Here is a 13,413-nt window from a genome sequence, read left to right as displayed (position 1 = left end):
GGACGGACGGAGGGAGGGACGGAGGGAGGGAGGGAGGGACGGAGGGAGGGGGAATTTATGATTTCTAAATGTCAATGATTCAAGGATGTAAAATAGACTGATCCAACAGCACACCAGCCAGACTCAACATGCGACTGAACAAGATACAGCCACTGGTTCCAACTTGAAGTGGTTACCATCTTAGAAGGTACAATTTGTAAAGTAGCAAGCATATGGGCTCAAGATACCTGCCATGAATCCTCTCGGCTATTAATTAACACACTCCCATACACACATGCATGTACTTGCGCGTGTGTGTGCGCGCGCACACACACACACACACACAAACACATGCTTACACATGATCACAATACATGTATTCACATCACATACATCTGAAAAACTCAGAAATAAAATTAAATGTAAGTCTTAAACCGGAAATCTCAGAACCATTTATTAAGCCCAAGTCCATTAGGAATAAATATAGATTAAATTCATGTTGTGGCTTCTCTCTTACTCACTTGCCTCTAGGCCATTTCCTGTCAAGTGTTCTGGGGAAACAATTAGAAGACTTGGACAGGTGTCATGGGTGTTTATCCCTCCTCAGTCTTGAGCTCATGGAAATCGTCTTTCTCTCCTTACCACCTAGTTTTGGCACCTGGTAGACCCCTAATAAATAATATACAGTATACAGGTAGTCCCGAGAAGAAATGTGAGGATCACAATACAGTCTGTACTTCAGCTGAAGAGGGGAAAATGAGCAGTAAAGCCAGATACCACATGGGGTGTAAACCAGCTCCCAGACTCTGCCAGTTGGTTTTGATTGTTTACCAAGGGGGCAGGGGTGGGGGGACAATCATAAAAGGGGTGGACTTTATTTCAGCAAACAGCTCTTTTCAAAGAAAAAGAACTCAGTTACAACCGGAACACAGTTGCAAACAACCATTTAGTAAAGAAAACATGTTCAAACAATAGAACGTCAGAGTTGGTGGAAGAAGCACTTGCTGTCTGTGTGTGTGTGTGTGTGTGTGTGTGTGTGTGTGTGTGTGTGTGTGTGTGTGTGTATGTATGTGTCCCCTGGAAGGAAGGTAGGAGAAACATGCTTACATATGTTATCTTTCTATCTATGAACACTTAATGCCTCTGGAAACTAAAGTAAAAGTATACAGTGTGTGCTTAAGTACTGAGGGATTTAAGGTTGTATTTTACCAAACACTCCTCAATCAGCAAGTGATGGGCATAAGAGCCAAAGAGGATCAGTTCCTCCTTGCTCCTGAGTCCCCTATTCCTTTCTTCCCTGTCTTCTCCCCAGTGCACCATTTCTTAAAAAAATAGAAACATTAAGAAAAGATTGAAGAGGTCAGAACTGTGTATAGTAAATTCCAGCAACAATAAAATGAACTTGGGACATTTGGACATATAGACAAGTCAAAAGGGATAAATATTGGTCAAAGAAAGGCATTAAAGGCTAATGCATACTGATGCATACTTCAGTGCATGGGTAATCTAATATTGTTGAGAGGTCTTGGAAACTATAAAGATATTAATGTCAGCTAACAGCAAGCCTCCAGTGACACTCTATTCCAGTGTTCCAGTCCTCCACCTTTTTTGAGTTCCTGCAGAAAAGATGGTACCACCAGATTCCAACAGAATGGAAGGCAGCAAGTCAGTACCTGTCAAAGAGTTTATAAGCAAATATGTTGGGGACCCAGTCCAGACCTCTGATCCCAAAGCCTTGAGTTGTTCAGTCATACCCAAGGACAGCCCAGCTAGGAACCTGTAGAGGAATTTCAATCAAACAAGATAGCTCTGGCAAGGAATCACATCCAAAGTCCTTTTAGGTCTAGATGATCCAGCCAGAATGCTGGGATACACATACACCTTGAATCCCTAACATTGAAGGTAAGCAGCAATGTTTGAAAGTGATATCTTATTGAGGGACAAAGAACTGAATGAGAGATTTTGACAAAATGAGTCAGAGATAGGATACGCCCAATTCCACAGAACAGCACAAGAAAGAGAGGCTACTTAAAGGGGGGTGGGGAGGAGGAAGAGGAGTGTGTGTGTGTGTGTGTGTGTGTGTGTGTGTGTGTGTGTGTGTGGCAATTTTACCAGAACAGTTTTACAGAGACAGGGTGCACAACGACACAGATGAAGACTGAACAAGCCAGAGAAGGAAAAGAAGCTAGAAGATTAGAACATATTGCCAAAGTTAGCATGGGGCTAAGCAGAGCAACTCAGTCAGAAGCTGAGAGAAGCGCTATTAAATCAGTCTTCTTGGAAGATTAGATTGTATGGAGGCTAGAAGTTTGCAGGCCTAGGCCTCGGGATAGTTAGAACAGAGAAGGAAATACTCTGGGATCAATCCAGGCCACGTATTCACACTACCTGGGTACAGCTCTCATCTCATCCCAGCATCTGAGGAAATAAAAGCTACATTTACAGAAACCAAGCATGCATTATGATGCACAACAGAGTACAACATCAGCAAATAAGCCTGGAACAGTAGCTCTCACTTTTTAATCCCGGTACCTGAGAGGCCAAAGGAGGTATGGCTCTTCATTTGGGTCCTGCCTGTTCTAAACATTAAATCGTCAGCTAACTCGCTCTGCATAGTGAAAACTCTTCTCATAAAAGAAACAAGGGTATATAAAACACTGAAAGAAAATTCTTGTCCCGTGTTTTTTTCTGTGCCCAGAATACATCAAGCCACTGTGAGCAGTACATGTTCCCAATGAACATGTAAGACCCTGCCTTGACATCCACAGTGATCTCACGGGTAGAAGGGATAGGCAAAATTTTAAGAAAAAAAAAAAGGATGTAGCCCAGGAGTCCATGAGAGGCCATTGCATTCAAGAAGTCCTGGAGAAGTTCCTGGAATTGATGCCGTGTGCGTGATCCTAGAAGGGGAGACAGGATTTTCCATGGAAGATAAGGAGGAAAATACTTTTGTAGATGCAAATGGAGGGATTGGAAAGCAGCAGAGGGTGCGGAAGCAACAGTATTTGCTGGAATACAGCAAGGTATGACTTAAGAGGTAGAGAGAAATCGATCTAGAAACCTGGAGGACCTTGAACTTGAGTCTGAGCGATTTGAACTTGATGTTATGGGTTATGAGGGGGAAAGGAGTAAGTTAGGTAGATATGGAACAAAATAATTTTAACGAGAGGGAAGTTGGCAGATGGGGAGCCTGAGTTGAAAGGTGATAGATAGTCCGTTAGAGTCTGTAGGACTCCAATGTGTAGAATTCCAGCTCTGCCACCAGCTGTATAGCCTTAGGTAAGTCTGTACCTTTCTGAGTCCCAACATCTTTAATTATAAATGCAAATAGAAACAGAAGTCTGGTTTACAAGGACTTGTGTTAAAGTAGAATGTACCTTTGAATGGGTCTTCAAGTGGAAGGTCCTGATTTACATAATATTTGGTTTCTCCGTTGTTGGACATAATGGATGGCAAGGTCATTTCTCTTTCAGTACTGGTACATGCTACACAAAGAATATATGATGTAGAGGGGAGAGCACTAGTTTTAGTGGTAGATAGGCTTGGCCCCTGCTTCTGACTCCCTTAGCTAATAGAAGAGCTCACTGATTGACATCAAGTCAGATGTGACCCCTCTGAAATCCAGGGTCGTCTCAGCACGTCATAGTCAACATCACCAAATAGCCGAGCCTTGCTCCTCCTTAGGTGTCGAACTGTGTATGTTTCCAGAATCTCTTATAACTACATGGGGCATGACTTTTTCCAATAGAAGGCTGAGAATGGGAATGTTTGCTGGACATAAGAGCCCATCCTAAAGGTCAAACAGCAGCTGAGCTAATGTGGAGGGATGATTTATAGACATAAAGAAGCATTGTGATGAGCCCAGACAAGTTCAAGCGATCCTACTGAAATGTTGAGTTCCTGAGGCCAAAAAGAGTTAATGTTTGAAATGGCCACGTGAGCTCTAAGGAGGAATAACAATGAAGCTTTCATCTACTTGCCCCACAACAGTGAAAAGCAGTTCACCTTTACAGGCCAGTTCATTGCTACCCTGTGAAAACAGAGCTAAGACTATAAATTAAAATAAGGCAAATTAAATCTACACATTTCTGCTTCCTGCCCCTTCAAATTTACCTTTCTCTTTTTCCTCATGCAATTAGTACCCTCTCCCTCACCTTTCTTTCCTCATAGCATAGTTTCGCATCTGTGACTATCATAAAATGTGCGACACACTGGAAAAAAAGCCCATTCTATCCTACACACAAACTGGGATTTGCACAGGAGCACATACGTATCACACCAGCACACTTCTGCCTTCCTACTTACATGCTTAGGGAGCATGGCTGATGATGATGTCACTGAGCAGCCTTGATACCTAACCAGTCACTGCATGGCCTCTTTCCACATGCTATGACACAAACACCCAGGCTTAGCTGCAAGTCAGTCCTCTGAATAGAGACCCAGAACCCAGATGCCCTCGAATTAAAGCCCCAGAGCACTTGGGCCCAGGTCTATGGGACTCTTGGCTGGGGGCATCCACTGTTCTTTCCCTATCTCCAGGAGCTGAATATTCTCTAGATGCCTACTGACTTCCAAACCCTGTGCTTCTCTTTTTAAATATTGTTTCTTTGGGACAATAAGAAAAACCAAGGTGTTTGAAAGAAGAGGGACCTTGAGTTGAAGCTACTAGAACGGAAATGTTCCCTGCGACACCTTGTGAGTGTCATTTCTTGTATGGGTCATCACGCCGTGGTTTGGAGAGTTAACAGAGCTCCTTCCACTGCATGTTTTAGGGAGGGACAGGTGTGAGCTTGAGTTGTTGTCCATCTTAGGGGTGATGTGTGAGTGTCAGAAGACACAGGGCCTACATTACACCTCCGCTTCCTCACATCAGATTTTACCTTTTGGAGACCTGGTCTCTTCACATCTTTCAAGAAATATTTACACAAACCATCTATCACGCCTTAGTCAAATAGACGGGCTGACAGCACCTTCTTAAATATATTCTCATGGATTATAAAACTCATATAATTTCATCAATGGACTGAGGGTCCTTCCCTTTTAGTCTGTATTGTTGATGGAGACCATAGCTTTGTATTCTTTAGGTACTGGATATTGTCTATGGCCATACCACCCTGAACCCATCTGATCGTGTCTGAATAGTATCTAATTTCCATGCTTTAGCAAAGACATACAGGGTGAGCTACTCAAACCTTTTGTAGGACCGAGTACAAGAATGGTGTATAAAAAAACCTTAGAGCAGAGGAGAAAGTTTCACGATTAACATATACTTGTTTTCACAAGTCGATCTGTTTACTATTTTCTGCCCATTTATCCCAAGCCTCTCTCAACGTGAAGGTTGAAGTAAGGATAGAACTGCCCTTGTGAAATTAGACGCTGCTGCTCTGGGAAAATTTCTGAAACCCATATGCTGTCAAGAATGGTAGCAACTGTTCTCTTGATGGCTGGTTCCTTCCTCCCTCCCTCCCTCCTTTCCTGACTGTTTGCTTGCTTTCTTTCTTCTTTCTTTCTTTCTTTCTTTCTTTCTTTTTCTTTCCTTCCTTCCTTCCTTCCTTCATTCCTCCCTCCCTCCCTCCCTCCCTCCCTCCCTCCTTCGCTGACTTCTTTCTTTCTTTCTTTCTTTCTTTCTTTCTTTCTTTCTTTCTTTCTTTCTTTCTTTCTTAATCTTGCCTCAAGTTTCTAGCATAGGACACTGGTCATCTGCAAATAGTGTGTGGGGAGGTGTGTCACAGCAGTCCAACTGTCTTCACACTAGCAGGAGCCTTTTCTGTGGGGCCTTCACAGAGGCCTGGGCACCTTTGGGAGCCTGAGCTGGAGCGGAAGTCTGGACCTTAGCTGGAGCTGTGGCCTCTGCCTTAGTTTGGATCTTGGGCTTTGGTTGACAGAACCTACGACCCTTGGCCATGTAGATTCAGAACTACTTCCCAAGCTTGGGGTGATCAATGAAAGCTAGACAGCTGAGTTTGCAGCTGGAGCCCTTTGGCATCTTGAGTTTGATGGCCTTTGGCTTTACAATGGCCTTGATGGCCTCTGCATTTACACTCACTGCCTTTGCATTGTTGGCCTGCAAACAGACCTTTCTTGTTGTGCTTCTTGGCAAAGCACATGTTCCTCAGGAACTTGGGATCAAACCCCTTAAGAAGTTTGTATCTTTGTAACCGGGCTTTCTTGATGCCATTTCTGTGCCATTTGTGGGACTGGTTGTATGTGATGTGGTTTTTGAACCTGGCCATGTCTGCACGGTAACCCACGGCTCCCACAGCACCTGGAACCAAAAGAGAAACTGGGATGGACCTTTTTGAATAGCACATCCACATATACACATACATATACATATGTTTTGAAGTCTAATAGCATGGGGCAGGGTGGAGAGAAAAGAGCATCCAGATGGCCAAGATCAAGGGACATAGCTTTGCAGACATGCTAAACATTATAGCCAATGTTTTGAAGCTGCTGTTAACAGGTAAATCACACACACACACACACACACACACACACACACACACACACACACACTGTGGCTAATTTTGAGGAGGTACCATATCCTCTGTACAATGTCTGTGTGGAGCTCAAGCCATTTTGAATTGTCTGAATTGACTGAATTGTCACACCTTCCCACTCCACTGTGACAATCTGCTTTACATTCCTCCTGAACTTCACTGAGTGTTAAGAAGGCTCCTGGTGAGAACATTTGCCCCAGAAAGACCAGTTATCCTTTTTGAGCATGGAGTGAAAACTATGGTGACCCTCACTGCCTCTGGGGCTAGGTGCTAGAATGCTAACTCAGACGGAAGGGGACAAAGGTATCAGAGGGGTGGACCAGACATAGGTGACTTTCCAGTGTGTTCTGTTAAGCTCTCTAGGCTCCTCTTCCCCATCTAGGTTCTTTGCCTCCTCTTTTTTTCTTGAGTTTGTCTCCATGAAGCACTTGCTTTTTGCTTGCTGTGGTGCTAATTCTTCACATTTTGGTTGTTTCATCTCAGGGTCCTTTTTTTTTCCCCTTGGCAGAGTCAGAACTTGAGATTCTGCTGCTGTCCCAGGGTGTCTCCAAATCAGAGGCAGGAGGTAGGTATAGAAAGACCAACCCATTTATCCTTCTTTTCCCCTTTCCATGTAACTCCTGGTCCATAGCTATCCCATGGAGTCCCATGAAAGACAAAGCAGACTGAACAAAGCTTCCAGGTGTGCATCATCTTGGATGAAGGGAGAAGGTTGCTAGTGATACTCAGGATGAACCCTTCTCCTTGGATGCTTGTATGACATGGGACAACAGTTAATGATGGAGAATAGAGCATGATCATAAAAACTTTCATTGAACTGTAGCCTATTTAACAAACAGTAGAGTAGAATCTTTCCACCCAGATGAGATGTTCTCTATCTATTCTGTACAAAATTGCAACCATAAGAACTGTATGCAATAGAGTATGTAGAACATGGCTAATGCAATTGAGTGTTTCATTTTATTTAGTTTGAACTGAACAAGCGTTAAATTGTCACTAGTGGATTAGACATAGAAGTTTTAAACCATTCCTGGATAAGTTACCTTACCCGAGTCACTTCATCTCTCTGACCCTACAATCCCCCAGCTGTAAAGTAGACACTGTCCTGTCACCTCATGGCTGTACTGGACTGACAAAGTCAGAGGGAGGGGCACTGAGTTGATAAATGCCAAGTGTTAACTTTGATTTTTCAAGACCTACTTTAATGAGGGTTCTTAAATGCTTCAACCTCCCTTCTAGTCCACTACCCACCAGTAGAAAAGAAAGGCTGATAGGGCAAAGGGTGTGTAGACTTGTTTTGAAATAATTCTTTTGGGCTATTCCAATCTTCAGTATCAGCAGTCCAGTCCACTCAGCAATCACAACTCACTAATCAGCAGCAACAGTCCAGTCCACTCAGCAATCACAACTCACTAATCAGCAACAGCAGTTCAATCCAGAAGAAACTTCGAGGCTCTACCAATCAACCCAGATCCTCAGAAGTGGCCAAGAAGCCATTGGAAAATCACAAGAAGTTCTTTGAAGAGTCACTTTCTATGAAGTCATGCCAAACAAGGATCAGTGACATGGGGCAATGCCAGAGTGTCTTCAGCAATGAATAAAGAGGCAGAGCAAAGCAAACCATGGCCAATTCCTCCTCCCACTGTTAGTGGAGTCATTTATATTCTTTCTAGACATCACACATCCTCTCACATGTCTGCTTCAGCAAAACCTCCTCTCACCTGTGTCTGCTTCAGCAAAACATTCTTACACCTGTCTGCCCCAGCAAACATATGACATAACTGAGTTTCCAAAGAAACCAGATATTTCCAATTCAGCCAGCTCCAAATTTTGCTCTCCACAAGGACCCAAGAGACCTGAGTTATGTAACAGTCTAAAATAGATGCATATTGAAAATCTATGACTGAAACATCCTCCAGAATGAGTATCTTATGATTGCTGTGTTTACTCAGCCCTCATTGTTTGCCAAGAGTGTCCTGGAACAACAAGAGCTGAAGAGGATCATACCTACAGGTGCCCTACCTGTCACCCACTGCTGTCCCAGGCTTGAAGAGTGAGGAAAAGGTGGACTGGACACCTCTCTCTATTTCCAGATGGCCAACACACCCTGCCACCATGGCTTCCCCACCATGATGGGCTGAATCCTCAGTCCCATAGTCAAAACACTGTGTCTCTCAATTGCCTTGACTAGTGTACTGTCACAGCTGTAAGAGGAGTCCCTGATGTATCTTGTAACCATCTCAAGTGAAATGTGTTTAAAAGCAAGATTAGTAGCACTCGCTTACAAATTGTTCCCCTTCAACAATCTCTACTTCACAGAAGAACGCCATCTACCAATAGATCTGGGAGACGGTAAGTCTAGAGATGGTGAACTCAGCCACTGTGGAATCCCTTGGCTTCTGACCGAACCTACCCATGAAGCCTGGAGGTGGAATATCTTCTCATCACTCATATCTCACTCATTGGTCTTGCCAATAATTCAGACTGTATCTTCCACAGGCTTGTTAGTTCAAGGACCTTTTAGAAAATTTATTTTCTTAGACTGTAAATGCCTGCAGAGGGCAAGGAACACACTCTCTATATAATATATTCTTAGTGGTCAAAACAGGTATAGCAAAATGACACTCGGTTGTAATTTTTCTCCTTTTACTATAGCATGCTCACATAAGCTATGACTGACCACAGTTATTCTTGTTCCTCTTTGTGGGACTGCAAGCCCTTAGTTTGTCCTTGCTATCTTAGCACCTCACTCACAGCCTGATGCATAAGAAGTATCAAGAAACTATGAATGAATGAATGAATGAATGAAGAAATGACAGTAAACTAATGAATGGAGAACAAAGAAACAAAGGAAGCAATGGAGTTCTTTCCACTGGACAGCCCTGGAAAGCCCTGAGTAAGACACCACCAGTGGAAGTTTAAACAAATACTCCTCCCTCCCCCGCCACGTCACAACCCAGGCAGGACTCTAAAAGAAACCTTGGGAGCAGCCTAAGGTTGAGGGAGAAATTCTCACCAACAGTCAACAACCAACTTGACCTTCCAAACTCCCATCCTCTCTCCTCTCTTAATCGTTCTCATTTCCCACCTGGCCCATTATTTCAATAGTGACTTCAAACGCCAAGTTTTGCTATTCAGGGCACTGTGGAAATGTGTTTTTCTCATCGGCGCTAATGAAATAGTTTCCACTGTCTGTTTCCCTTACAGATAGCGATCACAGTCCGGCTGCAATAAAAAAGAAAGCCCAAACTCTTGACCGATATAGAATCTGAAACTTGTCCTTGGAAAGCAACACCCTAGGGGATTCTATCATAACTTCTCTGGACTCGGCCTGGCTGTTCCTGTTGAACACAAGGTATTTGGAATGATCTGTTTCTGTGAACCGACTTCCCGACTCTCCGCTCTGAGTCTTCCCAGAAAGCCAAAAGAAGGTGACTTTGAAGAAGAATGTCACTCCCTTAAGACCTCCAGTGGAAGGCTTCCCAGGGTCTAACAATAGGATTCCAATGCCCCTCTCTTCTTCTACCACCTCCTCTGCTATAGTCCCTCATCTTTTATTGCATTGTTGCCTGGGCACTTCCCTGTCTTGGGTTGGCTGACTGCATCAGCAAGTCAAAACCTTCTCCCACCACACACAAGATAAATGACCTTGGACAACTGTTTTAACTTTTGATTTCAGTATCCCACTTATTGCTTCGCAGGATACTATGAATTAAGCTACATAATATACCAGGTGCCCCACTGGAACAGGTTCCCGGCCAATTGGAGGAGCATGTGCCGTGCCTCCTTCTTGTCATTATTTGATTTTTCTGAACTCTTGGAGGATGATGCTAGCAGAGCATTTATAGCTGGGATGGCCTTGAGGGGTAGCCCATTTCACATGTTTAATACATACACATGCTCATCTCAGCACACTATCCCTCTACACAATGTATACTAACCATATATATGCCACATAAATTATATGGATAGCATATATCATATATAACAGAAATGTAGATCACACTCTGCAAATTGCTACATGCATACCAGATTCACAGATACTATACCACACACACACACACACACACACACACACACACACAATTCAATTCAGTTCAACATACACACACCGGGAGGTGGGGTGTGGCAGGTATTTGGGCATTTGCCAATTAAAATTCCCAGGGCGGCTTGTCCCCACTGCCCTTTGTTGTGATCCTAAAGAGGAAACAACTCCTGTGCTCCTCTGTCCAAAGGGGTTGGGAGGAAATGCTTTAGGAAGCATAAAGGAAGGGGATGTGCTGTCCTTTTAAAGCTTTTGATCTTTGCTGAGACCCTGTTTTCAATCCTGGCTGATAGCAATCAGCAGCAACATACCTGGATCATTCACTCAAGATCGGGGACCATGTAGCACACACTTAGGAGGCATTCAGGCCATCCAGCCAACCTCTGTGCGCTCAGCTGATAATCAGTCTGGGGCAACTGAGCAGTTATCCTAGTTGATCTCTGCCACCACTTCAGCTTTGCTCCTTAGCAGTAGACTAGCTACAAGCTAACACTGACCAGACACTGACGGACCAAGGCTCCTTGTATCTACCTTGCTGTACTTGGCCAACAAATGTCTCAAAACTAACAGTTAGCCTCCATTGATCTGGGGTATGGACCTTATTCCATTCCATCTACCTGTAAGTGTGGCTACTATCTGTGTTGTTAAGGTTTGACACCTTCCATCAGCCTACTGACTGACCAAGGTCCATGTGATGCTTAGTGCCCTCAGCTCTAAACCAGTTCAGTCACAACTTTGTTATTCAAAATGCACAGAATTCTAGAGAGGCCAAACCAACCAGCTGTTTCATTCCAGCTTAAGTGTAGTCATTTGTTAATTGAACTCAACCTAACAATTCCCCCACAGCGCCATTTACCATCAGGGTAGGACAGAGCCACCCCAGTCCCAGAGATGGGAGGAGGTGACGGATTCCATGATGTCAGGCAAGTAGAATTTCAGTGACTTCATTAAAAAGAGCACTGTCTCCTTTGTCATGACTGAGTTGTGCAGCTCAGTCATGCTGAGCTCTTCGTGCTTTAGACGTTATAAAGGAAGCATGTATATTAACGGCAAGAATAGGATTCCAGAGTCCAAGTCAGGGTGAGTCTTCAAAACAACTGTCCAATGGGATCAGCATTTCCTACCCTGTGTTGCACCTTGGTGCTGGATCAGACGGCATCCAAGCACCTTCCCCTCTTTATTTCATGGGCTTAGCAGTTAAACTAAGTTGTGTTCATTATCTCATTAGTTATTTACAGTGGCTTGGAAGATTATCATTTTTGTTTCCCAAATATGGATGTTATGGATCAGATAAGTATCTCACTAAATATCTCATAGCCCACAGTGGCAAAGGCAGAACATGGAGACTGCCCCATGCTCAGGACACCACACTGGCTTGCCTCCAGCCATCCCATGTGTGTCTGCAATTTGATAACGGTAGACTTCCAGGGGATGGCTTGAGACTTTCCGGTACACATGACAGAAAAGATTAGGGATCTCTCTTGTAGGTATAGGCTTGACTGCAGAACTTCCCGCTGGTCAGAAGATGACAGCTGGCCAGCTCACCCTTAAGTACTGGATTTCACTTTCTCAAGGTGGCCTTCCTTATATCCTTGACTCAGGGTCCCGCTATCACATGTAACTACAGTATCTTGTTCTTTGTACTTTATAGTGCCATATTCAAAGTAAGGTTCCCTGATTGTTCTTCCTGTGGATGAACCCTGAGCCTCTGACTGGCAGTACAGCTTCTAACACGGGAACAAAAGAATCTTTTATCCTGTCTCTTAGGAAAGTATAGTATAGAGACTATGAGCCAATCAGTCAGAAAGAAATGTCCCAAAGTTAGCTAGAACATGCCCACAAAAAAGAATAACAGTTGGTCAGATTCCACTGGCTGCTTCTCAGAGTGATAGTGAGGTCAGGCATCAGATAAGAGGAAGCATTAGGATGAGAGGACCTGGAACCTTCGCTCCATCTTGATAAGTTTCACTGCTCTGGGACATCTTGACAACTGGGCCCAGTAGACAAAGTTTTCAGCTCTCTTCAGAGCTCTCATTAGAAAAGATGACTCTAAAGTTGAGAAATGTTTTCCTTCTTCCACATCCAAAAGATGGAGAGGTATTGAAAGGTGCTAAGTGGTATGAAAGAATTCCATAAGCAAACATGGCAAGGGGTCTATATGAATGGATTCCACGAGAGAACAGGGCAGTGTGGATGTAAAGATGGATTCCTTGAGAGAACACGGCAGGGGTTCTGTGAGGAGAGGCATCCTCTTGGAACTATAGAAAACCCACATCAGAACCTGAAAGGCCAACCAAAATGCTAATAGGCCAAAGTGAAGGGATGAAAATATAAATTAAAATGTGACAGTTGGACCAAATGAACAAAATCAAAACAGACTATGGGAGTTCATTCTGTAGAGATCACTGGTTGATAGAGCATGGCCACTTCAGTGCCCCTTTGTCTGCCTCCTAGTCATTAGCTACTTTGACAACTTTGACCTTCTTTGGGTCCCATAAAAAAGCATGTTACATAGATTAGGAAACAAACTCAGAAATCACTTACCTAGTCACCTATCTCGGAGCAGCCGACTGGATCGGAAGCTTGTGTCTCTTGAGCAGCAGCTCCCAGTTCCTCTCAGGGCATCAGGCTATTACAGACTAACAGTTGTTTGATTATAGGATGATCTCACCTCAAATTTTTCCAGGACCAAGGTGTCCTTGGTCTTGCTTATATATTTATTCAACAAAAATGTATAGTTTTGCACTTCCTAGAAGAGATATGTAGGCATTCCTGATAGCAACAATAAGTTGATAATAGTGATAGTCTGATAATACTGTTTCCAGCTGCTGCACATAAGCATCCTATAGCCCAGCTGGCTCTGACACCATGAGGTAGACATGTTTGTCA

At 43.7% G+C, this 13,413-nt stretch overlaps 1 pseudogene; it reads right to left on the bottom strand.

The window, feature by feature from the left end:
* Positions 1-5,725: 5,725 nt before the first annotated feature.
* LOC110323825 lies at positions 5,726-6,212 on the bottom strand (annotated as a pseudogene).
* Between the last annotated feature and the right edge of the window lie 7,201 nt (positions 6,213-13,413).

This window comes from Mus pahari, chromosome 6 (genome assembly GCF_900095145.1).
Source record: "Mus pahari chromosome 6, PAHARI_EIJ_v1.1, whole genome shotgun sequence".
NCBI lineage: Eukaryota > Metazoa > Chordata > Mammalia > Rodentia > Muridae > Mus > Mus pahari.
This window is presented reverse-complemented; position numbering and strand designations above follow the sequence as displayed.